The sequence below is a fragment of the Ursus americanus genome, chromosome X, assembly GCF_024610735.1.
Source record: "Ursus americanus isolate L20-20 chromosome X, mUrsAme1.1.p, whole genome shotgun sequence".
NCBI classification, from domain to species: Eukaryota; Metazoa; Chordata; class Mammalia; order Carnivora; family Ursidae; genus Ursus; species Ursus americanus.
Genome location: NC_142164.1, coordinates 36,900,980 through 36,917,574, shown reverse-complemented (window position 1 = coordinate 36,917,574; position 16,595 = coordinate 36,900,980). Strand labels below are relative to the sequence as shown.

General features: G+C 39.1%; 1 pseudogene; it reads left to right on the top strand.

Annotated features, from left to right (window-relative positions):
* The first annotated feature begins 794 nt into the window (after nt 1–794).
* On the top strand, nt 795–3,464 carry LOC148106889 (small ribosomal subunit protein uS12 pseudogene; annotated as a pseudogene).
* Nucleotides 3,465–16,595: the final 13,131 nt, after the last annotated feature.

Genomic DNA, 16,595 nt, shown 5'->3' with positions numbered 1-16,595 from the left:
TTGGAAACAATTATATTACAGTGGGAAGAGTAGTTACATGTTTACATTGCTTGAAACTATGTTCTACAGAGTCATGTCAAACATAGCAGCTATGAAAAATAAACATAAAAAGAAACAGAGGAATTTTATTAGATTAAACGTCTTTTCCTAGCAGTAGCTCATGGTTCTCTTTAGTCCACTGTTTTCATTAAACCAATCATGATTTCTTGAAGCCCCGAGGTGCATGAACAAGGACTGGTTTCCATGGTTTGGATAGCTACGCACCTGCACGGGATGCTCGAAGTATTCACAGGGAGAAAGGCAGATGAATTTTCAAGTATCTCCATCTTTTATCACAATCTACTTGGCTGTGGGTAGAATGGAGCGAAAATTCTTTGTGTGTGTGTGCGCACGCAAGCGTGCACATGCATGGGCACACACACAGAGCTCTTAATGTGATATAAGTAGTATATATGTATACTAGGTTTGGTGATACTTAGTCCTGGTTTAGAACAACAAACAGTTTAGGATTAAAACAGAGTTATAAGAAAGTATTTCTGGATGGTCAGACTAAGAACTTCAAAAAATCTGCTCATCCGTAAAGTGAACAAGACACAAGGAAACCTTGTCAAAATGAGCTATTTCAGAACTCTGAAAATTGACCCAAATCATTCAACCATCCAAGAACTATTTATTCAAGAAAAATGGCTGAATCTCAAGAAGAGCAATGAGCTTCGTGATATTTTAGCTCACTCTGTTCCCATTCCCGTCTCCCCAGCTCAGCGGGAGACTTACAGACTCACAGCTTCACAACTATGGTAGTTGTGAGAACCAGTAACCTGGCAGCCACAGAAGGAGGCAAGGTGGGTTTTGAGCTCCCTCATAAAGCCCTGTTTTCAGAAAATTGTAATTGTCATTGCTTGACTTGCCCAACATCTTCCCGGAAATCTCCACTTGCTGGGCTTGTCTTTATTTGACCTGACTCAGAGCTTACTCACAGTGAACAGTCTGCTCCCTGGACAATTTAAACAAAAAATGGTGCTGGAAAATTATGGAGGCAGGACAAATGATATATATGGTTAGGTGGGGTGCTCTGAGAAGTCTTCATTGATAAGGTCATGTTTGTTCAGATGCCCAAGCTAAAATGGTGGAGTGAACCACGTAGCTGTTTGGGGGCAGAAGAAGGGAATTTTAGGCTAAAGTAACAGCAAGTATAAAGGTCCTGAAGTGGGAGTATGCTTGGTTTCTTTCAGAAGAAGAAGATAACTTGATTCTAATCTTTCTTCCTCTGTCTTTACTGACTCGGGGATTCATTGGCTGTCATGATTTCAACCATCATTACAAGGCCTCTGCTACACTATCTCCATATTCAAAACACTCAGAAACATTTTTTTGAAACACTGATTCTGTCAAGGTATTCCCCTGCTTAAAGAATGTCTAGGTGATTTCTATTTATCTACAATAAAAAATCCAAATTCCTCCCCAATTCTCCAAAGACCTGCACCAATGTGATCTTGTATTCTATTTATCACTTGTGCTATTTTTATAAACTTTGATTCCTATTAACTCCTGTCCTGACCACTTCAGCTTAGCTAGTCATTCTCTCCTGGATGTAATCTTTTTTTCTTATGGTAGAATATATGTAAAATAAATTTTGCCATTCTAACTGTTTGAAGTAATTACTGATAATGAAGCTTACTTTTGCCATTTTGTTATTTGTTTTCTTTTTTTAAAGATTTTATTTATTTATTTGAGAGATAGAGACAGAGCATGAGCAGTGGGGAAGAGCAGAGGGAGAGGGAGAAGCAGACTCTCTGCTGAGCAGGGAGCCCGACCCAGGGCTCGGATGACCTGAGCTGAAGGCAGACGCTTCACCGACTGAGCCACCCAGGTGCCCCTGTTATTTGTTTTCTATAAGTCTTATATCTCTTTTTGTTCCTCATTCCTTTCATGACTGTACTCTTTTGTATTTGCTTGGGTCTTTTTGTAAAGGCACATTTTGATTTCCTTCTCATTTCCTTTTGTTTATATGCTATAGATATATTCTTTGTGGTTACGACAGGGATTTTACATATAAGACCCTCAAGTTATAGGATTTTATTTTATTTTATTTTATTTTATTTTATTTATGATGTTTAGTTAGCCAGCATATAGTACATCCTTAGGTTTTGATGTAGTGTTCAACGATTCAGTAGTTGCATATAACACCCAGGGCTCATCACCACATGTGCCCTCCTTAATACCCATCACCCGGTTACCCCATCCCCCCACCCCCTCCCTTTTTTTTTAAATGATTTTTTATTATATTATGTTAGTCACCATACAGTACATCCCCGCCACCCCCTCCCTTCTGTAATCCTCAGTTCGGTTCCTGGAGTCCAGACTGGTTTGTCTCCCTCTCTGATTTCTTCCCATTCAGTTTCCCCTCCCTTCCCCTGTGGTCCTCTGCTCTATTCCTTATGTTTTACATATGAGTGAAACCATAAGATAATTGTCTTTCTCTGCTTGACTTATTTCACTTAGCATAATCCCCTCCAGTTCCGTGCATGTCGATGCAAAGGGTGGGTATTCATCCTTTCTGATGGCTGAGTAATATTCCATTGTTTATACAGACCACATCTTCTTTATCCATTCGTCTGTTGAAGGGCATCTTGGCTCCTTCCACAGTTAGGCTATTGTGGATATTGCTGCTATGAACATTGGGGTGCAGGTGCCCCTTCTTTTCCCTATATCTGTATCTTTGGGGTAAATACCTAGTAGTGCAGTTGCTGGGTTGTAGGGTAGCTCTATTTTTAACGTCTTGAGGAACCTCCATACTGTCTTCCAGAGTGGCTGCACAAGTTTGCGTTCCCACCAACAGTGTAAGAGGATTCTATAGGAATTTATTTTAAATTGTTACCAATTTAACTTCAATTACATACAAAACCTGTGTTATATACAGCTCTGTCACTCTCCACTTTATGTTAATGACATTAAAGATTACATCTTTAGCTCTTTTGTTCATGCCGGTAGCACCGGCAGGATGCTCAGGTGTTGCTGTCTCATATTGCCAGGAGGGGCCGTAGCCACCAAAGAGATCAGAAGTGGCATGATAAACAGTACAGGCAAGCCCATTTGGGCACAGCCCTGAAGGCCAGCCCTTTTGGAGGTGCTTTCCATGCAAGGGGAATTGCGCTGGAAAAAGGAGGGGTTGAAGCCAAATAGCCAAATTCTGCCATCAGGAAGTGTGTCAGGGTCCAGCGGATCAAGAACGGCAAAAAAAAAAAAAAAAAATCACAGCCTTTGTACCCAATGAAGGCTGTTTGAATTTTATTGAGGAAAAGAATGAGGTTCTAGTTGCTGGATTTGGTCGCGAAGATCATGCTGTCAGTGACATTCCTGGAGTTCGCTTTAAGGTTGTCAAAGTAGCCAGTGTCTCTCTTTTGGCTCTTTACAAATGCAAGAAGGAAAGACCAAGATTGTAAGTTTTGATGGTGAAAACATGACAATAATAAAATCTCACATGCCAAAAAATTACATCTTTATACATGTGTACCAATTAACACAGATTTGTTACTTTTAATGCATTTGTCTTTTAAATCCTATGAAAAAGAAAAAGTGGAGTTACAAGCAAAAATTTTAAAAATACTGATATATTTGTCCATGTATTTATCATTTATCAAAGATCTTATTTTCATATGATTTTGAATTACTGTTTAGTGTTCTTTCCTTTCGATTTGAAGAACTGCTTTTAGCATTTTTTGTAGGATAAGTCTAGTGGCAGTGAACTCTCTCAAATTTTGTTTGTATGGAAATGTCTTAATTTCTCCTTCATTCTTTTTTTTTAAGATTTTATTTATTTATTTATTTGACAGAAAGAGACAGTGAGAGAGGGAACACAAGCAAGTGGAGTGTGAGAGGGAGAAGCAGGCTTCCCGCCGAGCAGGGAGCCCAATGCGGGGCTCGATCCCAAGACCGTGGGATCATGACCTGAGCCAAAGGCAGACACTTAACGGCTGAGCCACTCAGGCGCCCCTCTCCTTCATTCTTAAAGAACAGTTCTGTTGAGCATGAAATTCTCAGTTGATAGGTTATTTTTCTTTCAACATTTTAAATATACTATGCCTTTTCCCTCCAAGTTTTCTGCTCATCTTTCCACTGATAATCTGATTAAGAATCTCTTGTATGGGACCAGTCACTTTTCTCTTGCTACTTTCCAGATTCTGTCTGTCTTTGGCTTTGACAACTTGTTATAATGTGTCTTAGTGTGACTCTCTTTGGGTTTAGCCTACTTGGAGTTCATTAGCCCTCTTGTATCTATATATTCATGTCTTTGCCCAAATTTGAGAAGTTCTTGGCTATTATTTGTTTCAATAATCTCATGGCCCTTTCTTTCTGTCTTCTTCTTCTTAGACTTCCATAACGCATATGTTGGTCACCTTGATCATGTCCTCTAAGACCTTAGGCTCTATTCACTTTTCTTCATCCTTTTTTCTTTCTTCTTAGATTTGATAATTTTAAATATTCTGGCTTCAGGTTCACTGATGCTTGTTTTCCTGTTTGAGTCTACTGTTGAATCCCTCCAGTGAATTTTTCCATTCGGTTATTGTATTTTTCAGCCTCAGATTTCAGTTCATTTCCTTTGAATAATTTCTATCTCTTGTTATTCTCATTTGGTTCATATATTGTTTTACTGATTTCCTTTATTTCTCTATGTTTTCCTTTAACTCTTTGGGCATATTTAAGACAGTTGTTTAAAAATCTTTGTCTGTGTTTCTTGCCTGAAACAACACCTGTGTTTCTTCAGGAATGGTTTCTGCCATTTTATTTTCTTCCTTTGATTGGGACATGTTTTCCTGTTTCTTTACATGCCTTGTGATTTTTCTGTTGAAAATTGAGTATTCAAATAAACACACACCTCTCCCAGTCTTTGTGAGTTGGTTCTGCACTAAGGCAGACCTTCACTAATTAGAAAGACGTGTTGTGAATCTTTGGATCCATCCAGTGTGAACACTTCAGGTCTTCTGTGAGCATGCGTCTTGCCCATCACAGTTTGTGTGTTTTCTACAATTCCTCCATATACAATTAAGTATCTTAATTTCTTGAAGAGTCTCACCCCAGCTTCTTCTCATGACCCTGGATGTTCTATTGTGTTCTTCCACCTATATTCTCTTGCCCCAGGTGTTGGAAGATTTGTAGTCCTCCTGCAGCTTTCATGAGCCATGGCCACTGTGTATTTCCATGGTTTTTCCCAGTCTGAGATCTGAGTTAGGTGAAACAGAGAGTCCTCACTCAGGTATCCCTCAGATAGGTCAGGATGTTGCAAACAGGGGCACCCGGGTGGCTCAGTCGTTAAGTGTCTGCCTTCGGCTCAGGGCGTGATCCCAGGGTCCTGGAATCGAGCCCCACATTGGGCTCCCTGCTCCACTGGGAAGCCTGCTTCTTCCTCTTCCACTCCCCCTGCTTGTGTTCCCTCTCTCTCTGGCTGTCTCTCTCTCTCTGTCAAATGAATAAATAAAATCTTTAAAAAAAAAAAAAGAATGTTGCAAACAATGTGCGCCCTGTTCCCTCTAGTTCAAGAAAGGAAATGAGGAACTGGGCCAGCACTTCCTTCAAACCTTGCCATACTGCACTAGGTATGTAGGGGGCAAGGGTAAATAAAAATGCCATAGGGACACCCGGGTGGCTCAGTCAGTTAAGCACATCTGACCCTTCATTTCGGCTTAGGTCATGATCTCAGGGTAGTGAGTTTGAGCCCCACATTGGGCTCAGTGCTGGGCGTAGAGCCTGCTTAAGATTCTCTCTCTCCTTCTCCTTCTCCTTCTGCTCCTTCCCACTGCTCTCTCTCTCTCTAAAAAAAATGCCATAAAATTTCCTATTGCTTTGAATGTGGCTTTTTTTTTTTAAACTGGGTGTTCACTTGGTTGCTATAGACCTTTGACTCTTTTTCAGGGCTCCTATAACATTATTTTAGCCAGCCTCTAATTGTTTTTCAAATGTTTCTGTGGGGAAATGTAGACCCATAGCTTCCTAGTCTGCCATCTTACTGATATCACTCTTGGATACGATGTTGGGTTTACCTTTGTCCTTCCTTACATGCCATCACTTCTACCCACAGTATCCTTGTTTCTCTTTCCTGCACCTATTAGTTTAATATGATGGTGAAGAATATGGGCTCCAGAGTCAGTCATACATCGCCTTGAACCAAGATGTGTCACTTACTTGAGATGTCATAATGTCACTGAGCCTCAATTTTTCATCTCTAAGATGAGTGTGCAATAATAGCAATGCTACTTCTATTTCGGTTCATAAGATAATGTCTTTAATGTACAGTCCAAGCATATAGTTATTCCTTAAGGTTAGTTGTTGCTATAGTTATTTTTATTACTGCAGAGAAATACCATTTCCACTCGTGACCTTACACAAGTTACTTAACCACTCCAACATTCAGTCTTGAAATATGGCTAATTATAGTGTGTACCTCATAGGAATATTAGGATTAAATGAGATAATGCTTATGAAATGCTTGTAATAATGTGGGCAGTAGTGCTCAAATGAACGGTTAAGTGCTTTAGGGGATTAGCGAAGGTGAAATCCCAGTTGTGTGGAATGATTGGAGTAGTTATGAAAAAGTTAGGATTTAAGTTTGGTGGTTAAAAATAAGTATAATTTGTGGGGGCAAATGGGTGGCTCAGTTGGTTGGGTCTCCGACTCTTGGTTTTAGCTCAGATCATATGGTGGTTGTGGGATCAAGCCCGGCATTGGGGTCTGCCCTTGGCATGGAGTCTGCTTTGAATTCTCTCTCCCTCTCCCTGCCTCTTTGCCCCCTCTGTGCTTGTGCACAAAGTCTCTCTCTCTCTTCTTTTTCTCTCCAAATAAGTAAGTAAAATCTTTAAAAATAGTAAGTATAATTTGTGGAGTTGGAGAAAGAATGAGTAAATTCAAAGAAGAAGGAACAGCATATGTCAAGTTCAGGGAGGTGAAAATAAGTGTGGTATGTCAGAGAACAGTAAAGATATTGTTACTATTGAGGCGTTGTAGGAAGCAAGTGTAAAAGCAGATCAGAGACAGATTGCTAGGGCGTTGGTAGTATTTAAAGTACCACTGCTATAACAGATTAACCCTCAATTCTCAGCTTATAATATCGTAAATATTTCTCATTCAACTGATAATCTGCTGGGGGTGTTCCTGGTTGGGTAGCTTTCCACATATGCCATCATATAGGGACCCAGGATCGTCCCATTTCATGGCTCTCCCTCCTCTAGGTCCTTGGCATTCTTTCCAACCGCTGGAGGAAGGAAAAAGAGAGAATGAGACAGTGTGTATAGGAGGCTTTTATGGATCAGGCCGAGAAGTCATACACATTACTCCTGTTCACACTTTATTGGCCAGTACTCAGTCACATGACCACACCTAAATGCAAGGGATGCTGGGAAATACAGTCTAGCTTTGAAGAGTCTATGACTCTTCTAGTTTGTTATGATCATTTAATCATATTAAGATATTTCTTTTAAAGAAGACACTGATTCAATTTTTGTGTAATCTTTATTCTTAAAAAATCTGTCCAGAAGTCAGATAAAGACCTTTACAGGCTTTAAGTGGAATGCCAAAAAGATGATCATATTCAGACCCATACACAATTTAAAGTAAAAAAAAAAAAGTATGACTAAACTCTAAAATAAGTATAACAAAGTTCAAGAAAATTTTGTTTTTTTTTTCCCTCCATGATGACTACTTTGATTCTTTTTAAAGAAAATTCAGTATCAATTTTCTTCCAGAAGCTTTGTATTCTAATTTTGGGGGCACCTTTGTTGGTGATCTGTTTTGGCTATTCATTGGGTAATCCAGTTCAATTGTGGCCTTTCAGAAAACCACCTTAATGTAAAATTATTCTTTGGTTTCACTTTGAGGAGTTTAGGGCAACTCTGTTGCAGCAGAGGGCCATACCTCCGCTTCGTCCCTGCCTTCACATGTTGTTTATAGATGCAGAATAAAAGAGACAGTTCAGAGAGATTTACTTCTGACAGAAAATAAGACGGCAGTTTTTTTTCTGGCTTAAGACTTGCTGTACAGACCTGTTCTAGAGAGTAATTCAAAGGAAGACCCATTTTAGCAGGAAGAACCACAAAAGGGAGTGTTTACATTGAGCTTTGTTTTTGACTCTCCATTAAGTGGCGATTATTACTTTAAAATTCAGACCTACAGCTCACCACAAAATAATGGAGTAGAAAGTAAAAATCAATCAAGAATTATTAGTAAAATTTAGCTGCTTTTTAAAAATAGCTCCAAATGACATGTGAGGAGATCAGAACCAGTGTTTCAAGTGTAGTTATAAAACTGATGATGTTTCTTCTTTTTTGTCTCCCTTTGTCCTTTACTTTTTGTTTATTTCATTATGGTTATAAAGTCTGCTAACCGTTTCATGTTTTATCATTGTTAAATCATATGAATATTCTTAGGTAAATAATATTGTGGATTGGCATTTCTCTGCAGTTCTTTAATATTTGATTATAAGATTTAAAACTAAGTGTGTCAGTTGAGCAGTCATTCCAGCTCAACCTCAGAGAGAAGGAGGAGGCAATGTGCCCAACTTAGAGAAGACACAACAGGATCCCCGAAGTGACCATGTTGTCTTAAGGTGATGAGAACCTATACTGCATTGTTGGCATAATAGAAAGTGGTGTAAGGAGTACATATCAGAGGTATCAATAATGTCAACATGTGAAGCTAAACTTAAGGTCATAAGGATGAATTTTGTTCAATGAGAATGAGGGAGGGAAGTGGGCAGGTCCTTTAAGTCATATGATCAACAATAGGAACTAAGACTAGAGGACTTGACTACTGGGTGACTATGACCCAAGGAGGTAAAGGTAAGAATCCAAAATGACTTACTCCAAAATTTCAAGCTTACGTGACTGGGGAGACAGAAGAAAAGGGGAAGAGTTTAGGGGAAATAATAATGGGTTAAAATTGGAATAAACTTGATTTGGGGTTGGCTGAGGACCTTTGACATGGGTAGTGTAGACCTGAGATTCAGAGAAATAGGACCATTTTTCCAGGGGATTCCAGCTAGAGCCAGAGTTGGGAATCATGTGCATCAGTGAATATGGAGAGGAAAAAAGTCTAGGGCTGAAGAGGACCATGAAAAGGTTATAGAAAGTTGGGAGAAGAGTTTCTTGAAGAAGACTATGTAGATTTGAAGAGTGGACAGATTGGGGAAAATAATATGGGTAGAGAAACACCATGGCATAGACAAAAGCATAACAAAAAATGAAAGCAACAAAAACACAAAGCATATATTCTTTTCCTCTAAAGTATTACTATCCCCCAACCATTCCTTTGTGGGTTCCTGGGTCCATAGCATAGCAAGGGAAATTGAGATTCTACCGGAAGACACAGTACCACACATGTCTCCGAAAAAGAGAAGATCAACATGGTACAAAAGCTATGAAATAGCTATGTCGCATAAAGGAAATGTGAAAGAACAAGGTTTTTTGTTTGCTTTTGTTCTACTTGTTTGCTTCTAGAATGCTGTAATCTGACCTTTCAATACACAGTTGACCTTTGAACAACATGGGTCTGAACTGTGTAGGTCCACTTATACATGGGTTTTTTTCAATAAATACAGTACAGTACTGTAAATATATTTTCTCTTCCTTATGGTTTTCTTTCTTTTTTTTAAATATTTATTTATTTATTTATTTATTTATTTATTTATGAGAGAGAGCACGGGGGAGGGGCCCAGGGAGAGGTAGAGGGAGAAGGAGAGAGTCTTAAGCAGACTCCACACTCAACACAAGGCACAGTTTTACGACACTGAGGTCGTGACCTGAGCTGAAACCAAGAGTCGGATGTTTAACTGACTGCAGCAGCCAGGCACCCTTCTTCCTTATGATTTTCTTTTTGGGGGGTAAAGATTTGTTTATTTTTAGAGAGAGAGAGAGAGCAAGTGCAGGGGGAGGGACAGAGGGAGAGAATCTTTCAAACAGACTCCCCACTGAGCACAGAGCCAGACACAGGGCTCAATCCCACGACCCATGAGATCATGACCTGAGCCAAAACTGAGAGTTGGATGCTTAACTGACTGAGCCACCCAGGTGCCCCCTCCCTTAAACGATTTTCTTAATAACATTTTCTTTTTTCTAGCTTCCTTTATTGTAGGAATACAGTATATATAATACAACATACAAAATATGTGTTAATCAACTGTTTATGTGATCAGTAATGTTCCTGGTGAACAGCAGGCTATTAGTAGTTAAGTTTTGGGAGAGTCAAAAGTTATATGTGGATTTTCAACCATGTGGGGGATTGGTACCCCTAACCTACACGTGGTTAAGTGTCAACTGTATATATGTATTCCACATTGGTGAAGAGGAGCCAATTGGCTAGAACTAGAATCTAAAGCCTAGGTTCCTTTCTTTTTCTCCCTGACTCACTTTATTTTTTTAATCCTCTTGAAAAATATTTTAACACCATTGCAAATACGTGAAAGATTTATGGAAATGCAGGACTCAGCACTAATTTTGGGTCACATACTTGCTCAGTGTGGAGTGAAGTGTATGTCAATGTTTCTGTTCTGTACTTCTGTCTTAATGGATGCATTATTTGGGTAAAAAATTAGACTTTAGGCTATAATATAGAATATTAGGTGTTGACTCCAAAACAAATTTGTTTTTACTAAGATTCAAAACAAGTTTGTTTATATGTTTGAAATTAAGACTCATTTTTCCCTAGATCAAACACATATTTTTGATGTATTTTCCACCCACAAACAATTGCCCTCAAAATAGAAAAAATACACACTCAAGTTAAGCAAGCAATGCATCCTTATTCATACAGAATATTTCTGGCAGAAAGTCATATATTGAAATAGCTCTCAATTCCAGGTTTGCTGAAGGCCTTCTTTCTAAAGAGAATCTCTGTCTACTTTAGTAGATATCCACTGAAATAAGATTTTCAGTTGAAGCAGTGTTTTTATTGTTTTCCTCTAGTTATTTGGTTGATTTTTTGCTCTACAGTTGTTTGCCACTATGTACAGTTGAACATAACGACCACTATGAAATCTGCTTTCGACATGGAAACATGTTTGGATTAATTTTCCTAGTAGAGTCTGAGAAACCAGGAACCAATCAATGTCTGTTTTAGGGTGTTGTGGCCACCAATTTCTTTATATTTTACTGATAAAACCAAACAGCAACAACTACTACAACAACCCAACTTTTGTGAGCATCATATGAAATATACCACTTACCTTGTCTCATTGAATCCTCACAACGGTCTGTCGAGATGACTACTATTATATCCTTGTTTTGCAAAAGAAGCTGATTTAAGCTATTTGCCTCAAAGTCACACAGCAAGTGGCAGAGCTGAGACAGGAACACAAGCTGATCTAATACCAAGGTCCTGGCTGTTCTATTTCTTCTCAAAGTGAGGCTATACTATAGACAGCCCAAATAATTTGGAAAAGAAGAAAATATGGTGGAAACTGTGAGGAAGATATCTTAAATGTTTTCTCTGATTGTAAGGGTTTATCTACATTCACAGAATCAAATTGGTTTGAAAGCTTTTACTTGACTCCTTCCCCTTACCCCCAGTTTGCTGCTCAATTAACATGTATCTAGAGGTAAATGCCAAGTGAGTCAATTCAGGTCTTTATCAGAATTGCGTCAAATATCACTTTCTCATTGAAGTCTATCTTGCCTGCTGTATTAAAAATTGCACCATTCCCCCACCCCAAATACTTCCTATTTCTCTTTACTGCTTTAATCTTCTCTTTAGCACTCACTGTCATCTAATACTATGACAATCACTCACTGCCATCTAATATACTATGACACTAACCTGTTATTTTGTTCATTGTCTCCCCAACCAGGATGTAAGCCCCTCCAAGAGAAAAAATTGCTCATTATGGTATCTCCAAAATTGTGCCTAAGTTTGTGTCTCATACACTATACTTTATGTGGGAAACCCGAAGGACTCCACCCCAAAATTGCTAGAACTAATACAGGAATTTAGCAAAGTGGAAGGATATAAAATCAATGCACGGAAATTAGTTGCAAATCTATACACTAACAATGAGACAGAAGAAAGAGAAATTAAGGAATCGATCCCATTTACAACTGTACCCCAAACCATAAGATACCTAGGAATAAACCTAACCAAAGAGGTAAATGTTCTGTACTCTGAGAACTGCAGAATACTTATGAAAGAAATTGAGGAAGACACAAAGAAATGGAAAAACATTCTGTACTCATGGATTGGAAGAATAAATATTGTTAAAATGTCTATGCCACCCAGAGCAATCTACACATTCAATGCAATCTCTACCAAAATACCATTGACATTTTTCACGGAGCTGGAACAAATAATCCTAAAATTTGTGTGGAACCAGAAAAGACCCCAAATAGCCAAAGCAATGTTGAAAAAGAAAACCAAAGCTGGGGGCATCACAATTCCGGACTTCAAGCTCTATTACAAAGCTGTAATCATCAAGAGAGTATGGTATTGGCACAAAAACAGACACATAGATCAATGGAACAGAATAGAGAACCCAGAAATGGACCCTCAACTCTATGGTCAACTGATCTTTGACAAAGCAGGGAAGAATATCCAATGGAAAAAGACAGACTCTTCAACAAATGGCGTTGGGAAAATTGGATATCCTCATGTAGAAGAATGAAAGTGGACCACTTTCTTACAACATACACAAAAACTCAAAATGGATGAAAGACCTAAGTGTGAGACAAGAATCCATCAAAATCCTAGAGGACAATGCAGGCAACAACCTCTTTGACCTTGGCCACAGCAACTTCTTGCTAGACACTTCTCCAAAGGCAAGACGAAAAAAAAACCTCAAAATGAACTATTGGGACTTTATGAGGATAAAAGCTTTTGCACAGCAAAGGAAACACTCAACAAAATTAAAAGCAAAGGAAACACTCAACAAAACTAAAAGCAAAGAAAACATTCAACAAAACTAAAAGCAAAGGAACACTCAACAACACTAGAAGAGTGGGACAAGATATTCACAAAGGACATAGCAGATAAAGAGCTAGTAGCCAAAATCTATAAAGAACTTACCAAATTCAACACCCAAAAAACAAAAAATCCAGTCAAGAAATAGGCAGAAGACATAAACAGACATTTCTCCAAAGTACTGGGCATATAACAGTCAATGAATGTTACCATCATCATCATTACCATTATAATATTATGAGTCTTTTCATATTTTATCATGAGTATTTGACATTTATTACTCAAAACTGTGTGGCTTTAGGGGACCACCAAACCAAGGGCTGTGGTTGAAAACATGGGGTGGGGGCTGGTATGAGAATTATTCTATCTACAGGGCAGAAAACATGAATTACTTTTATGGGGTTGCCCAATTAAATGCTGACACCAGTAACTATAGGATGCAGTGGATTTTGAAAAGCTTCCTGGATTCTGGACAGCCTAGGACAATGAACAGTGTTGAGTAGGGGAAGGGAGTCCATCTGAAGTTTTAGTATTTGGCACTGAGGATCAGCTCTGCACATACACTACTAATACCCCTTTATACAGACAAATGGCTGAGTATAATTCCTTACACATCACGGTTTTAGCAACTAACCAATCAAGCATGACAGAGGGGAAGAAAAGTGGTGGAATTGGTAAATGAGGTTAAGACCATCATCACCATTTTAGGTTCTGACCATAAGATATGAAGTTTCTTGGTGACCACAAATGACAAAGAAAGAGAGGGAGCTGGGACCCAGGACAAAGTCTGTTCACTAGGACAGTGCAGGCAGGGTACTCAGGGTGGGTGGTACTTGAAAATCAGCTAGGTCATCATGAAGTAGGTCTGTTTACGTGCAGCAGAGGCCCTAGGTCCTGGACTGAGATCTGATCCTGGGGAAAAAAGCTGAACAAAAGCAAGAGTGGCTGGGAGGATCATTCTATGAAAGAAGGGAGTATTTGAATGATTATCCAATTTAGTGACAGAAGGATCTTGAACGTATGATTAGAACATGTGGAATTGTTTGAGGGGAGAAAGGAATTCAAGTCGAAGAGAATAAGTTAGGCAAAGCAGTGGGGTTGAAAAAGCACAGAGAAGTTGAAATGTCAGGGTAGAGTAGGTCAGTGGTGTGGGTCAAGGCTGGAAACGTAGGTTGGGGCCATGTTTGTGAACGGTTTTGAACACCAAGCTAAAGAGTTTTAGGATTCATTCAAAATAGGAAACTATTGAAAGTTTCAGCGTAGGAGCATAACACGCTTAGAGCTATGCCTTAGAAAAGATTACTTAGTTAGCAAATCAGAAGGTAGGTTTCAAGGCTGTTAACCTGAATGAAAAACTAGTTAAGAGACAATTGCTACTGTCCAGACAGAAGAGAACTGGGGACTAAACTGGGGTTGTGGCAGTGGGAATGGACGTGAAAACCAAAGCCAAAGCATTTCAGTAAGTCTGGTGGAGAATGGCCTCTGATTGGCTGCAAGACAGAAGAGACAGGTGCAGAGTTGGAGGGTCTGTGCTGTGGGGAAGAAGTGGGCAAGATTTTCCCTATGTGAGAACTTGGACAAGAGCTTACCATTGAGTCTTAAACACTCACTTAGTAAAAATTCTTTCCTAGGTAGAATCAATTTTAAGAAGAAAGTTTAAAAAAGCAGCCCACCTTTGCTTCTTTGGATGATACTCTGTCAATTTGAAATAATTTCAATTATTTACCTAGATTTTTAAAAAATACCACCACATTCTGGTTTCATGATAGTAGAATAGAGGTGCTTTCAGACCCAAGTTTTGAAAAAGACCTGATTTTCAGGACAGCCAAATGCAACTAAAGACCGAGACTGGAGTACATTCAATTTTGCTGTATTTTTGAGGCCACAGAAGTTCAGAGCAACCAAAGTGAATTGAGAGGAACAAAGAAAGCCAAATAAAACAGTTAAGAGTTGAATGTCAAGACACACTTCATGACCATGCTTAAATTGGAGCCTTTAGTTAGGAGGCACTGCAGGCAAAATTGCAAGTAGCCTTGAGCCTTTTTAGAAATGGCTAGTGTTTAAAATCATACTCATCTAACATCCTTATGTAAGACTTCTTATCTTGAGAGGGCTTAGCAAATGCTGGCCTTAAATTTTCCCTTGTGTCTTTTTAGCGTAAGTTAGATACATTGGAAAGCAAAGACATGCAGTCTGGCTACTGGGAACAATTTTTTGCACAGCTGGAGAGAAATATGTTTCATCTGATTTGCACAAAACCTCCTTTCAGGTAGATGTCTTAGCTCAATTTGGTTGAGAACTTTTTGAACTGTTCAAGTGTCACTTTTGTTCCTATTCTCCCAAACCAAATACTCTCTTTGGGGCGAGACACTCAGGCTCTGACAGAGTTATTAGAAGGGCCATTAGGCTTGGGCCTACTCAACACTACAGGAAGATCTGCCATTAGCCTGCTGAGACTGAATATCTAATGTGGACATAAGCAGAGCAACTAATTTTGGCTTCCTAAATTTCACTTGATGGACCGATCTATCTGAGTTGATTGCCTACATTGATCAAATAGACCAGGGGACTTCCGGTTCCTCTTTCATGACCTTACGGAGGGGCCATTTGACAAAGTCAACTCTAGCTAGTGGGTTCCAGTTAGTAGGGTCTCAAGGGAGCATAGCAAGAGCCTGTGTTGTGATGATCTTCGGGAATGACAAGGTGATTGAAGAAGCTTGGGCTTGTGTCTTCGCTTATGGTGGCAGGAAGTTGTTCTCGAACATACTGGTGAAGCCCAATAACCAGTCCCGCTAGGATCTGGTGATTTTGCCACCTTTTAGATGAGCCACAGTGGATGGTTTTAGGGAAAGGTGATGGGCCTGGTCTCAGCTATCACCGTGGATCAAGAGAATTCTAAGTTATTGTTGCCAGTCATTTCCTGGGAAGCAATAACCATATAGGTTGTGACTAGCAAATTATCGCCAGGTGAACTAGGGTGACCATTGTCTCGATTCGCTCAGGACTGAGGGGATTCCCAGAACGTGGGACTTTCAGTGCTGAAACTAGGACCATCCAGGGCAAACTGGGGCACTCTAAAACTGGTCACTCTAATCTTGAGGGTTCACTGAGTCAAAGCAAATTAAAGTTTAATCTTTAGCATTCACTAAATGAGGCAACATAGCATTATAGTTACAAGTACACACAAAGCATTAGACATACCTGATTTCAAATCTGGTTCTACCATTTATTACCTATATGACTGAAGGTCAATTAATTTCTCTGATGCTTAAAGTCATCAGATGTAGAATATATATATATGTAAATACACACACACACATACATACACACAAACATGTATATATATAGTATTAGAATATGTAGAATATATATAATATTTAGAATATATATATTTATATATATACACACATGTATACATATAGTATTAGAACCTACCTCAAAGGCTAGATGTGATGATTAAATAAGCTAAAAAAAACAGCCACTCTGGAAAACAGTGTGGAGGTCCCTTAAAAAGTTAAAAATTGAGCTACCCTATGATCCAGCCATTGCACTACTGGGTGTTTACCCCAAAGATACAGACGTAGTGAAGAGAAGGGCCATATGCACCCCAATGTTCATAGCAGCAATGTCCACAATAGCTAAATCGTGGAAGGAGCCGAGAT